General features: G+C 46.0%; 1 long non-coding RNA gene across 1 annotated transcript in view; it reads left to right on the forward strand.

Annotated features, from left to right (window-relative positions):
• LOC102573507 (uncharacterized) overlaps positions 1 to 16,170 on the forward strand; it is a 48,627-nt gene extending 32,457 nt beyond the window's left edge. The window contains exon 3 of the long non-coding RNA XR_009460725.1: positions 15,292 to 16,170. This is a non-coding gene — a long non-coding RNA (uncharacterized LOC102573507). The remainder of the gene's footprint in view (positions 1 to 15,291) is intronic.
• The last annotated feature ends 6,211 nt before the right edge of the window (positions 16,171 to 22,381 follow it).

Raw genomic sequence — 22,381 nt, forward strand, 5'->3', positions numbered from 1 at the left:
GAGCATTCGAATATTCCCACCAGTGGCTCTGCAATGATGTCGGCCAGTGCCTTCAGCACCCTCGGATGGAGCTCATCCGGGCCTGCCGACTTAAAGGCATCCAGTTCTTCCAAGTGACTCTGCACCACCTCAGGATCTACGTATGGAAGTCTGGCGCCTTGCTGCTGCCTCTCTACAACCCCAGTGAGAGACTTGTCGTGCCCCTCACTTAGGAACACTGAGGCAAAGAACTCGTTGAGGAGTTCAGCCTTGTCCCCTCTATCTGTCACCAATTGTTTCTGCCCATTTAGCAGCGGTCCTATTCCTCCCTGGGCCTTCCTTTTACTCCCAATATATCTAAAAAACAATTTCTTGTTGTCCTTTACTTGGGTTGCCATCCTCAGCTCCATGGTAGCTTTGGCCCACCTAACTGCCTCCCTACAAGCACGAGCAGAGGAGGTATATTCATCTTTAGTGATCTCACCCTGTTTCCACTTTTTATGTGCTCCCCTTTTGGCCCTTAGGCTGCCCTGGATTTCTCTGGTCAGCCATGGAAGCCTCCTGGCCCCTTTCCCTCTTTTGCCTCGCTCTGGGATCGTCTTGCTTTGTGCCCGAAGGATCGTTTCCTTTAGGCACAGCCAGCCTTTTTGGGCACCCATCCCATCAAAACTCCTACTCTGCAGTGCTTCCTTGACTAATCACCTGAGTGCATTGAGATCAGCTTTCCTACAGTCTAGCACTTTCACCCTACTAGTTACCTTACCCACTCGCCGTCTTATGTTGAATTCTATTATAAGGTGATCACTGTCTCCCAGATAGCTACCGATCTGGAGGTCCCCTATCATGTCATCTCCCGTTGCCAATACCAGATCCAGTATGGCATTCCCCCTAGTGGGACCATGCACCTCCTGTGTCAGGTGGAGGTCCTGTACACAAGTTAGAAACCTGCGTGAGCGATGGGACCTTGCTGTCTGCGTCTCCCAGCAGATGTCCGGGTAGTTTAGGTCCCCCATGACTACCGCCTCTTTAGCTTTTATGGTCTCCGAGAGTTGCCTCAGGAACCCCGCATCTATTTCTTCCCCTTGGTGTGGGGGTCTGTAACAGACCCCTACCACCAAATCCCTTTCTCCTTGCCCCCCATGTAGCCTAACCCACAATCCTTCTACTTCCTCAACCTCGGATTCTGTCTTGATGAGGGTTGATGTGTATTGCTCACTGATATAAAGTGCAACCCCCCCCCTTTCTTCCCTGACCTGTCCTTTCTATACAATCTATAGCCCTCAATATGTACCGCCCAGTCATGGGATGAATCCCACCAGGTCTCTGTTAGCCCCACTAAGTCATAGGTGTTTAGTGCAAGCAGGAGCGCTAGTTCATCCTGCTTGTTCCCCATGCTCCTAGCATTAGTATATAGGCACTTGAGCCCTGCGACTGGTGCCTTTGCTGCCCCCCCGCTCCAAGTCCCATGGGGCCCATTGTTTCTTACCTTCTTGTTCCTTATCTGTTCTGTAGTGCTGGCCTCCCCATGGCTTTCAGGTTCCCAATGTTCTCCTTCTTCAGGCTGGGCTGTCCTTGTGGGTGCCACATGGTTTGGTGGTCCACAGCTTCTCCTGCCCTCGTACTCCCCTCCCCCCGACAAGCCTAGTTTAAAGCCCGCCGGAGGAGATCCGCCAACCTAGAAGAAAAACACACGCTTACCTTTGGGGGACAGGTGAAGCCTATCCCAGCTGAGCATGTCCCTCGTCGTGATGTGCGGGTCATTGTCCAGGAAGCCTAAGCCTGCCTCGAGACACCACTGCCGAAGCCGCCAGTTGGTCTCTCTGTTGCAGTTCTCCTGCCATCTTCCTCGTCCGGTCACTGGTAGGATGGAAGAGAAAACCACCTGGGCACCGAACTCCTTCAGCACACCACCCAGAGCACAGTAGTCCGCCATCAGGTGATCGGGGGTTCTCCTGGCCGCATCATTAGTACCCACATGGACTAGGACCATGGGGTAATAATCGGTGGGCTTGATCCTGGCCTGGATTACCTCCGTCACATCCCGAATCTTTGCTCCAGGGAGGCAGCATACCTCTCGTGCCGAGGGGTCCTGGCGACAGATGGGTCCTTCCGTACCTCTCAGGATGGAGTCTCCTATGACGAGCACTCGTCGCCTCCTCCTCTGGGTCCTCGTGGATCTCTTGATTTGTTTGGAGTGTGAAGAACGTGGTGTTTCTTCTTGCCCAAGGGTTTCCTCCTCCCCCTCCATCTCCTGCAGGGTCGCCAGGGCCTCGTACCTGTTCACCAGTCGGACTGGAGAAGCTGGTATCAGTTCGCTACATGCCGCTCCGGTCCTGGCTGTGACCGTCTGCCACTCTGCTGTGGAGGGTATACACCTGTGGAGGGTGTTGGTCTATTCTTGGTAAATTACTGTACCAATGGTTTATGACAGGGGTGATGTGCAGGAGGTGCAAGCGGGTGCACGTGCACCCCCTGAGAGTGGCGGTGCACCCCCTACAAAAGGGCGCTGTCGACAGTGTCAGCAGTGCCTGCAGGCGGTTGCTGCTCACCACCCCTCCCCGCTGCCAACAGCACCAGTGGCGTGCTGCTGTGCCTCCCCCAGCTGCCAGGGGCACACGTCATTCATGGTTTATGATCTGTCACAAGTGTGAATTTGCAGCCATAGACATAGTCATTCATAAATGTTTGGGTCAGAAGGGACCTTAGCAGATCATCGAGTCCGCCCCCCTCTCCTGGTCAGGAAAGAGCGCTGGGGTCAGATGACCCCATCCAGGTGCATGTCTAGCCTCCTTTTAAAGATCCCCAAGGTAGGGGGGAGCACCACCTCCCTTGGAACCCCATTCCAGATTTTGGCAACCCTAACCATAAAGTTCTTCCTGATGTGTAACCTAAATCTGCTGTCTGTCAGTTTGTGGCTGTTGTTCCTAGTTACTCCAAGGGGTGCCCTGGTAAACAGAGCATCTCCTATTCCTTGCTGTCCCCCCCCACCCCGGTGAATTTGTAGGCAGCCACAAGATCACCTCTCAGCCTTCCCTAGCTACACCTATCCATTTGGGTGTAATTTCTCTCTGTCTTATTCATGGTTTGTAAATAGTTAACAATGGGAGCTTCACATTCATCATTCTCCTAGTGGCTGAGGACAGCTCCCACTCCATACAGTGAAGCATCACAAATAAGCAGAAATGGCTGCTCTATGTCATCATGACATAGCATGCTGTCAGATGACAACAATCGTTTCACGTCACTGCCTTGTTATGCAGTTTAGTTCATTTCCAGATGGCATCCTTATCCAATAGATGATGCAGACTCAGTGACTGTAGCCTTGTCTTTTAGGAAAGAATAGTAAGAATGGTAGAAATTAAGTAGATGCAGGAATGTTTGCAGTTTCTGCTTATTTGTGGGTATTCGAGCCTTATGAATGAATCGTCTCTATTTTTACATTTGTTGGATGAATTTTGGCAGCATCAACTCAAAACCTGGAGAACTTCACAATTGTCACTCTAGAAACACATTTATCTTTCGTGAGTTTCAGGCCAGCATTGGAGATGCAACTTAACATTTTTTTGCACTTCGACGACTAATTCTGGGTTGAACCCTGCTTAAGTGAGGACGTAAGGACATAAACAAAATATGGCATGACTCCCTTAGGACTTGCAAGTCATCCATAATTTCTAGGAAAACCTACTCCAAACTGCTTATTCCAAACTGTATCCCATACTCTGTACTCCATACTGTAAGTGGTTCCCTTATGGGTGACGATTGTGCATCAGCTGTTTGGTCGTTTATAGCGAGTTATTGATATGCTTGGACCAAGTCTAATTTGGCAAAAATCTTTCCTCCAGCAAGAGTGGCAAGGAGCTGGTTTAGTGCTGGAATCTGGTATGGGTCTTTCTGTAGTATTTTATTAATGGTACACTTGTCAGCACATAATCAAATATCACCACTTGGCTTCAAGATGGGTACAATGGGAGTGGTGTATGTTGGATTTAAATGTGCTTCTAGGACATCTTGTTCCACAAGTCAATCAATCTTTGAGTCAATTTTTGGATGAAGGCAACACAATGAAGCTTCATTCAAACAGATCCAAAGAAAATGACACAGGCTGGCCCTTGTAGATGCCAACCTGTTCATGGAAGACTTTGCTGAAATCCTTTAGGACATTTTGTAAGGTGTTCATCATGAGACTGTGCACTCCTGCTAATCTGATACTGAATGGTTTGAACCATTTTTCTCATCGTAAACTTGCTCTCCTACCTATGGCAATTATTAGGTGGAGTATTGCTTGGTCTTGCCCATAATGGACATTGGCATAACATGCACCCTTCAAACCTATTGTTTGTTTGTTATAATCTACAAGTTTAGCTTCAATGGCACAATAGGTGGACAACTTCTAGGCCACAGTAAATTGTATGTCTCTTCTGAGATTAAGGTAAATTTGGGTCCTGAATTTACCTCCAGTACAGGATATATCTTGGAGAATCACTGTTGTGTTCATTGTTGTCTTCTGTAGGGTTGGTAGTTCCACATTAGAAACAAATGCAGTAGCATAGGTGTCAGGGGACAACTCACATGATGGAATTTCATTTGAATCAGTAATACTCCTAGTGGTAGCTAGAGGTGTGCTCCCCTTGGTTGCCTTCTTCCTACATGTCTTGCACTTCTGACAACATGCATTCAGTGTGACCCTTGCACTGGCAGTGGCAGTGATCGGCATCACAGAAATGGCATGTATCATGTCTGTGATTTCCCCTACAACTATAGCAACTTCTTTGGGAAGAAGGAATTGTATTATTGTGCACCAGTGGTGGCTTCCTTGGAGATATCTCCCTTGAAAGCACTTAGTATGTCTCCTCTGATATCAGTTTTGCTGAAGACACACAGATTTCCCTCAAATGGAGTAAGGCAGCTTCATATGCAAGGTCTTCTTCTGGAGCCATGGTAAATGCTAAGTTATGTCTTGCAAGGAGTCTGCTTTGTAGGGCTTCATGTCCACACACAAGACACTCCCTGAGAAGAGACTCTAGACTGGTGCTGAAATTACAGTTCTCAGACAATTGACGCAAGTCTACCATGCATGCAGCTATTCCCTTCTCTGATAGCTGATTTCGTTGGTTGAAATGGAACTGGCAAATGTTTTTGGATGGGGTTAGTACAAAGTGATGTTTTTAGCAATTGCAGGATCTTGTGGTACGGCTTGTTACTGAGCTTGTCTGGGTATAAAAGGGAGCAAGTCATCTGAAAAGTTTTTGAACCAATGATGCTCTGTAGAACTTCATGTTCATGGTTATCATCAGTAATCTTATGGCTTCCAAACAGAAGTCTATCCAGTCAGCATGAAAGTCTCAGATGGACAGACTAGGCATGTCTACACATGCATTAATGCCCTGTTGCTACAACATATTAAGTTTAGTACCTCTAATCTGAGGTACTACATAAATGCACAGTGGCTGGCACTAAGGTACAGTAGCAATGGTACAGTAGCCATTTTGTGATGCTTAATGCTCAGTAGACTAATTCCACTGTGCATTAGCATGGTTTTGCCATGACATGCTAATGCTCAGTAGAATTAGTCTACTGCACATTAAGCATCTTGCGTAGATGCGCCCACTGAACATATTGAATTCTTCAATATGGCCCAAAGTAGCCATGTTAGTGAGCAACTGCACAGGCCAGCATGTGGGAGTAAAGAGCCGTGGCTCCTCCTCACTTGCAGCATAGATCACTGTGAGTTTTTTCTTTTGTTCTCTTGACTGAAGCACTGGAAGCATCCTCATCACCAATATTGTGTATCTGTGGGGTTCCTGTCCTGGAGATATCATTCAGGGAAGAACAGGGGAACCATCTTTATTAACAACAACTAACTACCCTTAACACTAGAACAGCGAGCTGAAATACAAGATAATGCAGTTTGGGATGCGCCCTCTGCTGACAGAGAACAGAACATATTTATAGATACTCAATGCACAACAAATCTTGTGTGCAATAAAGTCTCTAAGGATTCAGGAATTACAAACTCACACTTCAGAGCTGCTATTCAAGCAGAGTCTGTGCAGGCAGATAAATATTGGAGCTGATTAAAGCATACTTGAAGCTCTGGGACTAACAATAAATGGCCTTGTTTTTCCTGTTCAAAGAGGAAGAGAAAGCCACCATTTAACATGGTAGAGCTCAGAGTCAGACAATTGGATGGGGTACTCTGTCACTTCACCTTATGACTTCAGTCAGTTGTGCTTATATTTTAAGCAAAGAGACTATTTCTGTTGTCTGGGCTAATTCTTTGCTCATACTCAATCCTATGCTGTTAACAAAATAAGGCCTTGGTATTAAATTGTCACTAAAATCATAGCTATGATGAACTTATTCTTTCATATACACATTTACAGATCTATTCAAAGGACAAATTGATCTTTCAGAATGTTACACATGGCCACTGCCTGCACTGCAAAAATGTGGGTGATAATATAACTGATTTAAACCTGAAAAAATTGCTCTTGGAAAGGAAAAGAAGACACATTTTCAGTTCTGATGCCATATACATACCACCACCATTTACACAATCAGCTATATTTCTATACTTTAGTAGAGAGTCCTGTTTTAAATGACATTATATTGAAACAGTTTAACGGCACGGAAACTTATTTTAACTGTTTTTCTTGATGCGTTACAGTCTGAGCCTATAGTCTGAATTTTTCCCTGGATTTCAGCAGCACTTGGGCTAGGTCTTTAGTCTGAACATTAAACTCTGTTTTCAGTTAAACTGGTGGTTAGTTATCCAGGATGTAAATTTTTTAGTAGAATTGAACATAACCCTCAAAGCCTAGACCTGGATCAAAATTTCCTCAGGGTCTTGTTCAATTTCTGCTCTGCAAGCTGGCCTCTTCTCCATGGCTGTTTCTTTATTGGTAAAAAGGGGATAATGAAATAGATCTTCTTTGTAAAGGGCTTTGGAGATCTACAAATGAATAGTGTTATATGAAAGGTACGTGTGCCTGGAAGCTTGCAAAAACCGATTTTTTTTTTGCTATTTTCCAGTTGGTCTAATAAAAGGTATCACCTCTGAACCAAGAATTTTAGAGTTTTGTATCCCTATAGTCCTATATGATACCTATGTATTCAAATAGTTTGTATTTGAATGGAACTTTCAAATGCAATTGAAACTTCAACTTTCAAGTTCAAATTTCATTTGAAAATGAAATTTCAAATGAAATGGACATCTGGCCATTCATTCTGAGAATGAAGAATATACCTTTGACTAGATTATGGTAAGGAAAAGCCAAAGACGCAGCTTAGATGTCCTCAGCAAATGCTTTCTGCAATTACAGCTGAAATGACAGTAACACTTTGAAAAGGGGTGTTAATCAAAAAAGGAGATTTTTCTTTAGTGAACCGCATTTAGCTGTTCTGCCAGTTTCTAGTTGGCTCTGGAGTGAGAGAGAGACAAGAGGTTGGTAGAAATGTTTTTTGTGACAGACACATGAATGTACACAATTCCTCGAACACATCCTGACCAGATTATAAATTAGGTTCCGAAGAGAAGATTTAATAAACAAAGAGCTTTTTTCTGAAAAGGAAATCCTTTATACAAAAATGCTTGGGGTCCATAGAAGTCAATAAGAACTTTGCTATCATCTTCTGGGGAATCGGGATTTTATTCTCAGTTTTAATTGCATCTGTGCCCCATTACTCCTCTCCAAGTCTACTTTTCAGGAGGTTTTGTGCATCTGTTAAATCCCAGTATCAGAAACACATTAGCTCAAAGAATATGTATTTAATGAGTAGATATGTAAACCTGGATTCTGCCAAAACCTGAATAAACCTACAGATGTACCTGATACCTAGGACAGAAGCCAAAGACCCAGCTCTAATTTTTGGTTCTTCTGGCAGGTGGAGTATAACTTGTGGGGTATTCAATAGGGTTAGCCACATACATAATGTGCCTTTACTGAATTTAAGGGCGACAAAGAGCTAGGGGCATCCTGCTTAGGTTGTGCAAAGCCAGGTTTTAGGTTTCTGGGTCCCAGAGTAGAAGCCAGAACTCAGAATTACGTGCCTACGCTCCCTATGAAGTGCATATGTAAAGTTATGTATCTCAGAAGGGTGCTTCTGTTTACTGAGGAATTAATCTGCCTACACTAGCCAACAAAGAACTTTAACCACACATGTCTAAACTCCTGCCCTTTCGCAGAGCTTAGACCTCTGACTCGGAGCTGCAGGAAGTCATGTCCATCTATTCAGGGTCCAGAGCCAAGAGCTCAGAGCCCCTAACACGTTCCTGATGGTAGGTGCCTACTACCATCTTCCCAAAACTGGAGTAACGTAGCCATTTTGTAGTGTTTTAAGAGATTTTTTTTGTGTTCTGCACTGCCATAAGGGGGGGCTACATTACTTCTATTTTGGACACAGAGTACCTGGCATGCCTCACTGCAGCACACCCTAGTGCAATACTGAGGGAGAGTCAACATGATGAAAGTCTGCCTAAGTGTCATTTTAGGCACTTTAGTTCTTTAGATATTGTCCCAAGTGCAAACTGAAGAACATTCAAAGAAAATTCATTATGACTGTCCAGAAATATCCTTCAAATATGGAATAGGGAAATTACAAGTATAAATTAGCAGGAGAAAGGGGAAACACTTACTTTCTATATTTTTCCCTTCTACTTTAAGGGCCAACTTTTTTAACAGTGACTAGTTATTTTGGGTGCTCAACTCTAAGTTCTAATGGTATAGGGTCCTGGCTCTCAGTGAGCAAGTGAACACCTCCTGGAGGTAGGTCTCTTTATGCCATCACAAGACAGCTATGTGCCCAGTGGGGGTGGCGGGGGGCTGCTGCAGGGTGGGCAGCACTGCGGTGGGCTGTGCACGGCAGCGCCAGAGTCTCACCCGCCCAGCACCACCACCGCTACCATGGCTCACAGCAGCTTTTCTTGCCCTGCAACGTGGCCTCCCCGCCACCCCATCATGGTCGCTCCCCCCTTGCCGGTCCAGCGGCTGGGCAGGGGAACAGCTAGACACCACCAGCAAGGCAGACCTGGCCTGCAGAGGTGTTTTGTCTGGCTCCCAGAGGGTCCCTTGGTCCCACCAGGCCAAGGCACCATGCACTGGGCATGCAGCTGGGCTGACACTGCTCCATGGTGGGACTGCCTTTCTAGGCAGCCTGGCTGCAGCAGCACCACAGTACAGGTAGGGACCAAATGCATAGCCCTGACCCTGCACACCCTGCACCGGCTCCAGGCTTGCTTGTCCTGGCTGAGCAGCAGTGGTGGGGGAGAGAAACTGCTGCTCAGTGCGGGGGCAAAAGTGGCCCCTCCCCCTTCCACTGTCATTGCTTCCTGCTGTAGCCAACCAGAGCCTGCGAAGGGCTGCCCTGCGTCTGCTTTTCACTGTCACCACTGCCCTGCCAGGCAGCCTAGAGGTGGTGGAGATGCAGGGCAGCCCTGCGTGGTCTCTGGTCAGCTGCAGCAGGAAGCGCCAGCAGCAGGAAGGAAAGGGGCTGCTTTTGCCCACACTGAGCAGCAGTTTCTCTCCCCCGCTACTGCTGCTCAGCCAGGACAGGTGAGCCTGGAGCCAGCATAGGGAGTGTGGGGTTAGGGCTGCATGCACTGGTCCCCACCTGTACCATGGGGCTAGGGCCAGTGACAGCAGCAAAGGAGCTGCTGCGGCCAGGCTGCCTAGAAAGGCAGTCCTACTGTGGAGTAGCTCAGCTGTGTGCCCAGGGAGTGGCACCTTGGCCCAGCCAGACCGATGGACCCACTGGGAGCCAGACAAATCCCCTCCATGGGCCAGATCCACCCAGCCAGTGGCATCTGGCCATGCCCCTGCCCAGTCGCAGGATCAGTGAGGGGGGAGCAACCATAATGGGGTGGGGGGCACGCTATGGGGCGAGGAAGGCTGCTGTGGGCCATGGTAGCAGTGGGGGTGCTGGGGGGGGCTCTGGCCCCCTCTGGGCCCTGATGATGCCATGCACAGCCTGCTGAAGCTCTGCCCACCCCACAGTGGACCCCCCTCCACCAGGAAGGGGCTTGCACTACCCTGACATTATGATAGGGTCTTCTGTCCCCTGCCAAGGGCCCTGCCTCTCCCACTGCAGCTGCCAGCTGGGGGCACAGCCAGACATTGGCCCCTTGGTGGGGGGTAGGGACAGGGGTTATTCCCCCTCCCTCAGGGATCTGGTGGAGGGGACAGCAGGGGGCTTATTCCCCCACAGGGAGAGAGTGCGGTGGCAGGCAGACCCAGTTGTCAGTGGGGTAGAGGGGAGACTAACCCTCCTCCCTGCCCCTCTCTGCCTCAGGGGCCATGGTACCCCGCTGCTGCAGCAGTTATGGGGCAGCACCCAGCAGACCCAGCTCAGGTCCCTGCCAGTAGCACAGGGAGGGGGGAATTAAACCCCTCTCTGGCCAGACCCCTGACCCTGCTTGTCCCTATTTGGGCTGGGGAGCAGAGGGGTGGGGCCAACCTGACCGGGCTGGAGCAGAAAGCCCAGCCCAGAGAGCATGCCAGTATAGCAGGCTTGCCTTTTGGAGCTTGGGTTGAGTCCCAGGCTTGAAATCTTGCTGTTTTGATTGGTGGAGCTCATCCCCCAATCAGGAGGCAGCAAGAGAAGTTCAGTCAATGCCCCTTTCCTGAGGGGAGGGGGAGAGGAGTTCCCCCCCGCCCCCATGGACCTGATTGAAGACTGCAACACTCAGGTCCGGAAGACTTCAGGGGAGGAGCCCTGGAGCGTATAAAAGGAGCTGCATGCCCAGCATGAAGGGACCACATCTGGGACAGAGAGGAGAGAAGAGTGGAGCTTAGAAGAGCTGCTCAGCAGGGCAAAGCAGTAGCCCAGAAGTGCTCCTGAAGCCTTCCATCAGTGGGGAACGGCTCCAGCAGCTAGGCTCTTGGTGTGCAGCCTGGCACGTGGCATCCAGACCCTGGGAGCTGCATGAGGTAGCTCTGGTCTGTAACCTCTGGTATGCGGCCAGAGAGACGGTGCACAGGATGGTGCATGGAGTAGGAACTTTGGAGTGCTTGGGCAGCTCAGGTCCTCAACCCCCGGAACAAGGCAGCCCAGGTCTCCGACCCATAGCAAAAGGTTGATTCCAGAGAGCCAGATGGTGATTGGGGTACTGAGCCAGCAGACAGGGCCAAGCCAGAGGCCCCAGAAGCCCTGGATAGTGGAGCCCTGTTCCAGGGGACAGAGACCCCCACGAAGCCCACTGCAGGTGCGAGAGCAGCCTGGCACAGAGGACGAAGACCATCCTCCAGGCCTGGGAGCCATGAGTTGTAGGGAAAAGAGGATTCCCACAGGGGAGGGGAGTACCCCCCCAGTTAGTTAAGCACTCCTGAAAGGGGAGGTCCCACTGAGAGGGCCCCACTAAAGTTACCAGCTTCTTTGTAGGGCTTGGGAAAAGCCCAAGGACATTGGGATTTCTCCTCAGGATTTAGTTTATCTTTGGGGTTTATCTGTTTCAGATCAGATACTTACCTGTGACTTACCTGTATCTGGAGCACTGGTATAAGGTTCTATGTCATTTACTCAGAGGTTACTGTTTATGTTACTGGTTTAGATATCTTATATATCATACATACACATACACACACACACACACACACACACACATTGTACATATGTTTATATCCATGTTCCTTTCCCTTGTGATAAGTTAATGTAAATAAATGTGTATATAGTTAAGTCCCCTGACTGTCCTGGCCTGGTTCTATAGGGACAGAGGGAAACTGAGCAGTTTGCAGTTTCCACCCCACGGCACACCTGCCAGCTTACAATCCCCTTCGACTGGAGAAGGGGAGTATATACCCAAGTTACCTGGGCTACACCTGGATGCTGGGGGAGTCTGGTTTAACTTAAACCAGGAAGCAGTCTGGGACAGTTTGAACCAAATCAGTTAAGTCAGATACCAAATTAATCAGGTTTATCGCAAGCTGGTTTTGGCCATTTTGAAACTGGTGTATGTGCACTGAATGTCTGTTCTGTTACAGGTTTAAACCAGTTCCTGATCACTAAAACCAGTTTATGTGTAATGTCTGTCCCTAGCCCACGTAATAACCTTTTGTGTATTTGAAGCCTGTTTAACAACTCCCCCTTCAGTCTTCTCTTCTCGAGATTAAATAATACCAACTCTTTCCATGTGTCATTTTTTTTATAAATACCTAATCTTTTTATGTGGTGCAAAAATGGGAAGCAATATTCCAGGTGAGGATTTATCAGTGTTGACTAGAGTGGAAGAATATTTTTGATTACTTGCATACAATACTCCTGTTAATACATCCCATATATCTCAGCATGCTATTATCTTATTGTTGTTGATGATGTTTCTGCTGCTGCAGCAACATTTGCTAATTCATAATAATTTTGTGATGGGCTATAACCAGATCCTTTTTGGCATTTTGCTGCTTAATTTTTGGTATGAGCATTCCTAAGAATCCTAAGCACTTCCTAAGAGAAAAGAGCAATGTCCAAACAGTGCTATTTTTCAGTCAAGAACAATTGAGAAAATTATTTGCAAAGGCAACAGATTTATGCCCTCTAGTTCCATCGCTGTTGATCATAATGCCAACTGCATGCTAGTGATTTTTCAATTAAGTGCCATGATAAGGTGCCTGTGTCAAAGAGCTTCTTGTGAACAGCTTTGACCTTCCAGTTGAATCTGTTTCAGTTGATCTTTACATCAATGTAGATTCCTCTGGTATCAGTGACAAACACCAAAGCATGACTCAGACTTAGAGAGCAACACTGCAAAGACTTATGCACATATATACACCTCGTAAAGGATAAGTCTTTGTAGGACTGGGGCCTAAATAGAAAACCAAAGGATAATGCAGCCAGCTGATTAAATTGCTCAACTGCTGGTAGGAGTCCCAGTTGATCAAACTAGACGCAGATGTTAGTAATAAAAAGATTTGGTGTCTGAGGTTTTGTTTTAATAAAAGAGCGGAAGGACTGTATTAGGGGGCAATGCAGTTAAAACCCTTTTGTACTTTAATTAGATGTTAAAATTCCATTTTTGTCCTTTTAAGCAACATGAAAAAAAATCAAAACCCCAAACCCAGGTTATTACATTGAGAAAAGCAAACACTGTGTAACAACCCCTGAGTCTTTTCAACATTTGTAAGGTTCTGTTAGCAAAGAGATTTAGCTATATGCATGTCAGCTTTACTGATTTGGTGAACTGTACCTGTTCTGAAACAGCAACTATATTCCAGTAAATCAGTAATCCATAAATGGAAAGGAGGCTTTTTTCACTGTATAATAATTACTGGAAATAAACAGCTATTAAAATTATGCTATATGTGAAAGAACATAACTAAAAAGTACAAGAAAGGGTAACTGAGGTGTCTTATGGCTAGCACATCAAATTGTTACATGGGAGATCCATGTACAAATCTATGCTCAGTCTCCTGTTAATTGGAGACCATTTCTTCGTTCAAAAATGATTATATGATGCAGGGCACGTCTACATGTTCATTACAATGCATTAAGTTTAGTACCTGTAATAACAGGAACTAAACTTAATGCAATATAATTGGTGCTGCTGAGCATTAGTGTAGCTGAATGCTTTTTTTTTTTTTAGACTAAGTCTACTGCACATTACCACGCTCTTTGCATGATGCGCTAATACACACTAGAATTAGTCTAATGTGCATTTAACGTTTCATGTAGACGCACGCACAGAGTCTTAAGGAGTCAAGGAAATCAAATAATAGACTATGTCTCTTTCCTCAGAGGGAGAAATTCAGACAACAACATAAAAATATGCTCATAGAATTGAAGTTGACATTTCAACCTTAGACTGGCTCAATCTAAAGATGTTGAAAGGATCTCATTTTAGCGTCTGAACATGAATGATAAAATATAGGGCCTGACCTTCTATTGCTTTTCCTTTCATGTAGTTCTGTAAACCAATAGGCATAAAATGCTTCCATTCCAGTTTTGCTCCCACTTGGAACTACTGTAAAAAGTCAGATACCAAAAAAGATAAGTCTTTGAATGTAGTCTGAATTCCACACAATTCTATTTGAGCTTTTAGTTCATTTAGTATTCTTGGCCTACCATACTGCACCTAAACTTCATCTTCTATCCATCTAAAATATTGAATGTTATGAAGAGTTGCCTAAAAACAAATAACTCACAGATTGCTTAGACTATAGACCCTGGGGTGTTGAGAGGACAACGCTCTGGAAACACCTACATATGCTTCACAAAATAAACCCAGAAATTTCTAATAGGAATGCATCGTGTCCAAAATATTCTGATCTGTTGTAGTCTTTCTGAATTTTTTGCAACAGAATAATTATTTTTGTATAGTCAGAAACAAGTGAAAACTAAGAGCTGGCATTTTCTGAGGGGTAACCTGAGTCCAAAAATATTGATTTCATAGATTTCATAGACATTAGGGCTGGAAGGGACCTCGGAAGATCATTGAGTCCAGCCCCCTGCCCAAAGGGCAGAAAGTCAGCTGGGGTCATAGGATCCCAGCAAGATAAGCATCCAGTTTCATCTTGAAGGTGTTCAATGAAGGCGCTTGAACCACCTCCGGTGGCAGGCTGTTCCAGACCTTGGGGGCTCGGACAGTAAAGAAATTCTTCCTTATGTCCAGCCTGAAACGATCTTGAAGTAGTTTGTGACCATTGAGAACCACTGGCTTAGATTAACCACATGCTTCACTGTCTCATGTACTTGTAATATTTAATGAAAAATTCTTCCATTCTCAACATGCTACTGAGTGTTTTGATAACTGTAACAATGGCGTGTTGCTGAATTCCAAATTATCCGCCTTCATGCTATAGTCAATTTCCAGGTGTCTTGCCATACATTTCAATCTTCTGAAAGAGCATAGACTACAAGAGGTGGGAGCTTCCCGTGGGACTAATTAATATAACAGACAAATGGAACTGGGCAGTACATTTGTTTACTTTAATCAGCATTTAGGGAGGATCCTTGTGAATTATCCAACAACTCTTGAGGGTTTGGTGAAGAGGAATCCAAGAAAAATATTTCAGCTTTCCCCTCCCATATATCTCTAGCATTTTTCACACACATGTTCCAGGAAGAGTTTTCTTGGGAGATCAGCTGATATTAAAATCACATACATACCCAAAGGACAAAACATGGGCACAATCTATATATTGTTTTTAATTATGAATATGGGAACAGATTTCATACTTTATTAGGAAGGCATAAACTCTAGAGTTGGTGTTGTTTAAAGATGTGTTGATGCACTGCTGATAACATGGCCCATCTGATTGTTCTGTTACAGTATTTACATGGATTTATGTAGTTGGACAGTTTTGTACCTTAACCTCTTCCTCTCCCCAGCCTTCTTATCCAGCCTCATCTGAACACCTACAAGCATCTGTAACCATCAACATTAACAGCTGTTCCAGCTCCTCTGCTGTCTTCCCAAGACTTTAAGAAACATTCTATGGCTCTACTTACAGGCTTCAAGTTAGAATCAGCTGTCAGATGAAAGAGATTTGTGCCCTCTATAAAATAAATAGTGTCACAACCAAATTAAGTAGTGCCCATGTCACAAACAAGTAAAACCATTCAAAACAGTTTTTTTCTGCACTAGGTTAACTAAGGGTTAACAATAATGATAGTAACCGCTTTTTTTTGCTGCGCATGTCAAAAAGAAATTTATTACTGCGACACTAACATGAAATAGAACTTAGCCTTCTGTGCTGTACATAAATCATTATAATTGGTCAAAGAAAACAGGGAGTAACCCTGTGAGATAGAACCCTAGCGAAGACCGCTAGATAATTGGCGATTCTAATTAAATTTATGATGTGGCGAAAAGCAATTGGCTATTACTAAAATAAAACCTGTCTTCACTTCCGTGAAGAACGGGAGACCTCCGCGCACACACCTGAAAAACTTCTGAACGTATGTGTGAGAGTAACTGACAAATTGATCACTTGTCAGTTTCCCATGTCTGGACCCAATTCTCAGACATAAATCAATGACCTGCCGGCCCGACCTTTTTCTCCATTTATCTGCCCGACCAACGAACTCTTATGCAGACCGACCTATGACCTACGAACCTTAAGCTGTAACTAACCAAGTATCTCTGACCTCCGCTATTCACCACCTTGACGGCGTGAGTAAATAATCTTGCTTTGCAACCGATAAGTGTCCGCCTTATTAATTCCACTCCAAGCATCACAAGTACCTGCCTGATGGCCTTCTAAGGCGATGGACCCTTAACTGCCCGGGTGGGAGTCAGGGACAGCTGCTGGCCGGCTGCCCTGGGTCCTGACAAATAGTAGATAATTGCTACTATTAGGCACAAACGACGTGTGCCCACAGTGACTGGGGTGGCATGGCAGCACTGGTGGTGGCGGCAGGCGTGTGTTGGCGGTAAGTGGGGGAGCTCGGGCAGATGCCACCGGCACTGTTGGCAGTGGGGAGTGGGGTGGTGAGTGCTGACCAGGGGTTTGCAACCACCCACAAAAACTGCCAGCAGTGGTGGCTAGCCCCCGCTGCTGGCAGACTACCCACAGATACCCACAGATGCCACCGGTGGTGTTGGCAGTGGGGTGGCAAGCGGCGACTGTCCGCAGGCACTGCCAACACTGTCAGCAGCACCTTTTTGTAGGGGGCACACCGCCACACTCAGGGGGTCCATGTGCACCCACGTGTACCCCCTATACATCGCCCCTGCTATAAGGCAAGTTCTGAATATCATGCAAACATACTTGTTATGAAAACTTTGCCATTTTGGCTGTATTGCAAAGAATCACTTTACTATCTTCAAGTCAGTTCTGTGTAGGATGACTATACATCCCAATTTGTTTGGGACAGTCCCAGATTTTGTAGACTGGTCCCGCCTGGTTGGTGAAAATTAAAACAGAAGTCCCAGAATTGCAGGGACATGGGGCAAAGCCCAGTGGAGTACCTTGTGCCCCTGCCTCTGCCTGCAGCAGTGCTGCTGTTTGGGTGGGGGGTAGTGTCCTGGATTTCCTTTAAAATAATGTGGTTGCTGTGACAGATTGATGTCCAGAAGGCTGCCAATAGGCAATGCACGTGCCCTGTCCATTTGGTTGCGATGCACTTTCCTCTTCTCACCTGCCATAACTTGCTGTTTCTATTAGACAGATGTTTAATTATGAGGAGGTGGTACCTGTGGTCACTTGGTGGTCTTGGTGCAGTCGAGTCTGCATTTGGCTTCTGTGGGCCTTCTCCTTCCCTACACCCTATCCCTTTCCACTCAGGCATTGCTGTCAGACCTTGATGGTGAATCTTGCTTCCACTTGGTTCTTTTACTTCTAGGTCAGGGGTGTCCAACCTTTTTGAATGTGGGGCTGGCTCATGAACTTTTTATCACCCAGTGGGCCGGCGAGCCATATTCAAAGACCTCACAGGAAGTGATGTCACGTGACCTTTGACACCAATGAAGCTGCAGGAAGTGACAAGGAAATGAGTCTGGAAACGTGGTTTAAAATCCAAAATAAAAACAATATAAAAGCAAGAATGAAATAATACCAAACACTTGACCAAAATAAACACTTTCACTTCTACCCACTTCTCAATGAATGAAAGAAGCATAATGCAAGTCAACAGATCCAATGTGGAAAAGATATCAGCCAGAGTGGAAACTAATCAAAGCAACAAAATATGGGCATTTTTGAGAATAATCTTCAAGAAGTTTTACTTTTATTGAATTAATAATTTGTTAGTAACACATCTTTAACAAGTAGTAACAAGTTGAACCCCCAATCCCCCACAAAGAGAACCAGAAGCAAACACAATCCAAACACTGGACAGTATTTTTACGAAGATTTTTAACTGCTCCAAATTTACGTTGGAGCCCAGATCATTCATGCTCTATTCTTGAGCATATTGTTCAGTCTTAAAAGAGCATACAGCACAGCTGCAGGGGACTCAGCCACAGCTTTCCCTCCCTGGTGCAGCCTGCCCCCTATCAAGTAGTGGCTTCCCCATGTGCTGCTGCACTTTCCCCCTACCTGTGCCAGCTGGTCCCAAAAGGCAGGAGGCTTCACCGCCCCTTCTGCTGGCCAGTGCCGACCCAGCCAGGCATCCCCAGCAGCACGTGGGAATCCAGCTTCAGCTGCATGCTGCCCTGCCCAGCCAGGTTGGCACCAGCCAGGAAAAGCAGCATGCAGCTGAAGCCGGCTTCCCATGTGCTGCTGGGGACAGGAGGAGGCCAGCCAGGTCAGCACCAGCCAGCAGAAACGGCGGCAGAGCCATGTGCCACTCGGGACTGACCGGTGCAGGCAGGGGGAAAGTGCAGCTGAACCCCACCGCTCTGGCCGGGCTCGTCCTGTCCCGAGCGGCACACGGCTCTGCTGCCGCTTCTGCTGGCCAGTAGTGACCCAGCTGGGTCCTTCCCATCCGGAGCAGCATGTGGCTGAAGCTGGATTCCCACATGCTGCTGGGGATGGGAGGAGCCCGTCTGGGTCTGTACCAGCCAGCACAAGAGGCGGTGGAGCCATGTGCCGCTCAGGATGGGATGAGCTTGGATGGAGTGGCAGGGGCTCAGCTGCATTTTCCCCCTGCCTGCACCGGTCAGTCCTGAGCAGCACATAGCTCCATCACCACTTCTGCTGGCTGATGCCGACCTGGCCGGCCTCCTCCCACCCCCAGCAGCACATGGGAATCCGGCTTCAGCTGCATGCTGCTCCGGATGGACAGACCCACCCGGGTCAGCACCAGCCAGCAGAGGCAGTGGCGGAGCTGTGTGCTGCTTAGGACTGACCAGCGCAGGTAGGGGGGAGTGCAGCTGAGCCCTGCTGCTCCAGCTGGGCTCATCCTGTCCCGAGCGGCACATGGCTACTCCTCTTCCCACACGCACTGCGTTGGCAATGTCAAGCTGACGCGGTGCGTGTGGGAACCTTGTCCCTTCCCCAGCCCTTCAGTAGCCATTAGGAAACTGCTGAGGGGCTGGGGGAGGGACAAGGGGCAGGAACAAAAGTGAAGTGTGTTTTCTTTCATTTTCTGTCGCAGCACTGCGGGCCTCAGAAAATGCCTTGGCAGGCCGTATGTTGGACAAGCCTGTTCTAGGTGCTTGGTTAGGTTCAAACTTACTTAGGATGGTGCCTATGTCTCCACTTCAAAGGATTACAACAAAATAGGTAACTGAACTTAAATTGCTCAGGTTAGTTGGCTGAGCAGGGCACTGATGCCTCATCATGAGCTGAGCCCCATCTACTGGGGTAATTAAGTGAGTCCAGGGTGCCTTGAGGCACCACTTCTAACTGTCCTTGTCTGGGCTCCCTGCACCGGGTCTGATTCACAGGCTCCCCTCGCAGGATCCTGTGCTGCTTGGGTCTGGCCCACGATGGCTCTATGCAGGTTCTGTGCTCTGAACCACGGCTTTCTGCGGGTTTCCCTGTCAGTCACACTAGCAAGCTGTCTCTGCATGGATCCTCCAGCCGTTTTCCCACTGCCCACTCCCTTCCCTGCCTGACCTGCACTACTCCAGGTGAAGATCTCGGCGTGGGTTATGAGCTGGCAGTGTCTGCAGCAGCGAGATCCTCTTCTTCGATCGTGGAGGGGAACATGCAGGCTGCCTCCTTGTGTCCTGGCATGTTCCGGTTCCTCTCTTTTTGGCCTGTCTTTTAGCCCTCTTCCCCCAGGCTCTGGGCCAACTGGCGTGCCTCTTCTGGCTGGCATGACACCGGCTGGTTGGCTTTCAGCCTAGCCACCTGGGCCCAGGCTGAGCCAGGACACCTGGGCACATGTCCCCTCAAGTGATGCTGTGCATTTTTCTTCTTCCCCAGGCTTGCACTGACCCTCTGTTCTCCTGTCAGTCACCCCTAGTGCTGTGCATCAGAGGAGAATGAAATGGTAGTCTAAAAGTCTCTTCAGAAGAGCACTCCCAAAATACTCCGATCATCCATATCAAATTGCTGGATGTATGAAGTAATTAAGTGGGTAAATGCCATAGTTTAACAATCTATCTTATCATCCTGGTATTTCTCAGTGCAAGGCAGTGCTTCCAACTTCTTAATTCCACCATCTAGTACATGAGACAAGAATGCTGCTATATTAAAGAGGGTTGCATTTCTCAGGTAAAAAAAATAACAGAGACAGCTGTATATTATAGAAATACTACATCTTTTTAGGAAATGTGGGTTTGTCACTAAAAATTGTCCAAATTACTTTGAGAATACAAAGGAAAATACAAGACAAACATCTGTTCAAGTAAAGGGAGTGGTGGAGCTGCCCTTTATTGAATGGAAATAATAGTATTCTACCTATAAAAAAAAACAAACTATTGTCTTTCTCCCTATGCCTTACAGCCTATTCAGTTTTCTTTAAGATTACATTTACTGGAAAGTTTTGTGTGTGTTATTTGTGTATGTTATTTCTTCTCATAGCTGACTAATCTCTGATTCTAGGATGGTAGTTTAATAACATTTTTGTCAGTCTTCTATTGACAATACTGGCCTGTGACAAATACAAAGCTATCATTCAAAGCAACAGCATACCCTCTTAATATAGGGAACACTGCCAGCTACAGCTCAGGCAAGCCCAAACCTGTTTTATTAATGGATGACATTTTTAACAATAGAGCTGTCGGACCCCACTGGAATAATGGGCCTTAATCATGGCGGGAATTAGTACACACGACAGGTGATTATGTTCTGGAAATGTTCCAGCACCAGCTGTGTTGCTTCATATTATTTGTAACCTCTGTAATTGCAGCTTTTCAAAAACATTTTTATTTGAAATTGGGGAAAACCAGTGCAATTGGGACAAAAACAACCACTACAATTTGTTAGGAAAAAACTGTGTCAAAGCCTGAACAGTGCTGCCCTTTTTTCTGAATTCCTGGCTCAGAATCTCTTGTTCTATTTAAAAAACTCCTTATGTAGTCATTGTTACATCTTTTCTTCCTTTCTCATAGACCAATTACTGTGCCTGCTAACCAATGAATGGACTAGCAAGCATCTGCCTAATGCTTGTAAAGGGAATTCCTTCTAATATCTCAAAACTGCCTGTTCATTCGCTTTATCCAAATGTTAGATAGCATTCTGTTTGTTTTAGGGTAAAAAACCCATAGGTGATGGAGAAAGAGCTTTTCTTATGTGGCTTATAAATTGTCTTCATATATATTTTAAAACTCACATGCACACCTGTAAATACCATCAGATTATGCATATAATGTGCCTGATTAACTGCATGATTTACTGTTTACTGTCCCTGCTATTGCTCTATTAGATTTGTTACTTTTGTCATATCTGGCTAAAATTAGACAGAAAACTCTTTGAGACAGGGGCTGTGCCTTTTTGTTCTACAAAGAACAGACAACAGTTTCAGCTGTTGGATAAATAATTCTTTCTAACTGCTCATCTTACTTGCCTTGGCATTTTTGAAAGAGTGGTTTTGGCCCTTCCTTGAATTCTCTTCCTTAAATCATATTTGAACGTGAATCTAGAGGGCTAATGGGAATGGGTTATGGTGCCCCTGAAGCACTTGAAAATTTGACTGTCAATTAGAAAAGTGATGGATTACTAGAGAGTACTGCAAGTAGTCAGATTTCTAGTGGACTAGATAATCTGGACCTGAATCGACTTTTCTCCCATGCAATATATTTGAAGGAAGTATTTTTTTTATCCTCCATCTGTGATTTCGGAAACCATTAGAGAAAAAATAAAAAGAAGTCACATGAGAAAGGAAGGAAGTTCTGAAAGCTTTCCTAGGGTTTTAGTTGCTAGGGTAACCATTTTACTTGGTAATCAATATGTTCAGCATGTCTCTATTGCTTTGTGCCGACTCCTACAGAAAACATGTAGGGTGGCTTTGGGGAAAACACTGAAAATGAAGAAGGCTGCAAACTTTGAAAGAATTGTTTCAAATAGGAAAAAAATGAATAACTTATCTCTCAATACTTAATGGCACTATAAGATTTTTCAGTAAAATTGGGGGTAGTTTTCTATAATAGAATTGCAAGCTTTGATAGGGTCTATGGGATTCTCTGAGTTTTAGTACGATGCTGTCCAGGCAGAACGAAACCTAGAATTTGGCTGTTTGTAATGCTAAATGTGCCACTTTGTCATTCACCCTCTGGCCATTAATCAGCACCACCTGTAGGTGAACGTGTGTCAGAAAAAAGGAAATTAAAGTTTCTTTAGCAGAATCTGAGCAATGCAGTATTTTGATTTTTACGTCATCAGAGGTGCAATAAATTGTGCATAGAAAAGTCTTGAAAAATTTTTAAAACCCCCCAAACCTACATCATGATAATACTAGGGATTTCTATCCAAGGATCTCAAATATAGGTAAGCACTGTTAGCCTTGTTTTAAAGATGAAGAAGTTGAGAGGGGGAAAAATGATTTGCCCAAAGTTATCTAGCAAATCAGTAACAAGAAGCTGGGCCCAGTCCTGAGCTGTTGTTATTGCTATGCTGCCCTTCTGTTCTTTAAAACCATCATTGTT

The sequence above is a fragment of the Alligator mississippiensis genome, chromosome 3, assembly GCF_030867095.1.
Source record: "Alligator mississippiensis isolate rAllMis1 chromosome 3, rAllMis1, whole genome shotgun sequence".
Classification (NCBI taxonomy): domain Eukaryota; kingdom Metazoa; phylum Chordata; order Crocodylia; family Alligatoridae; genus Alligator; species Alligator mississippiensis.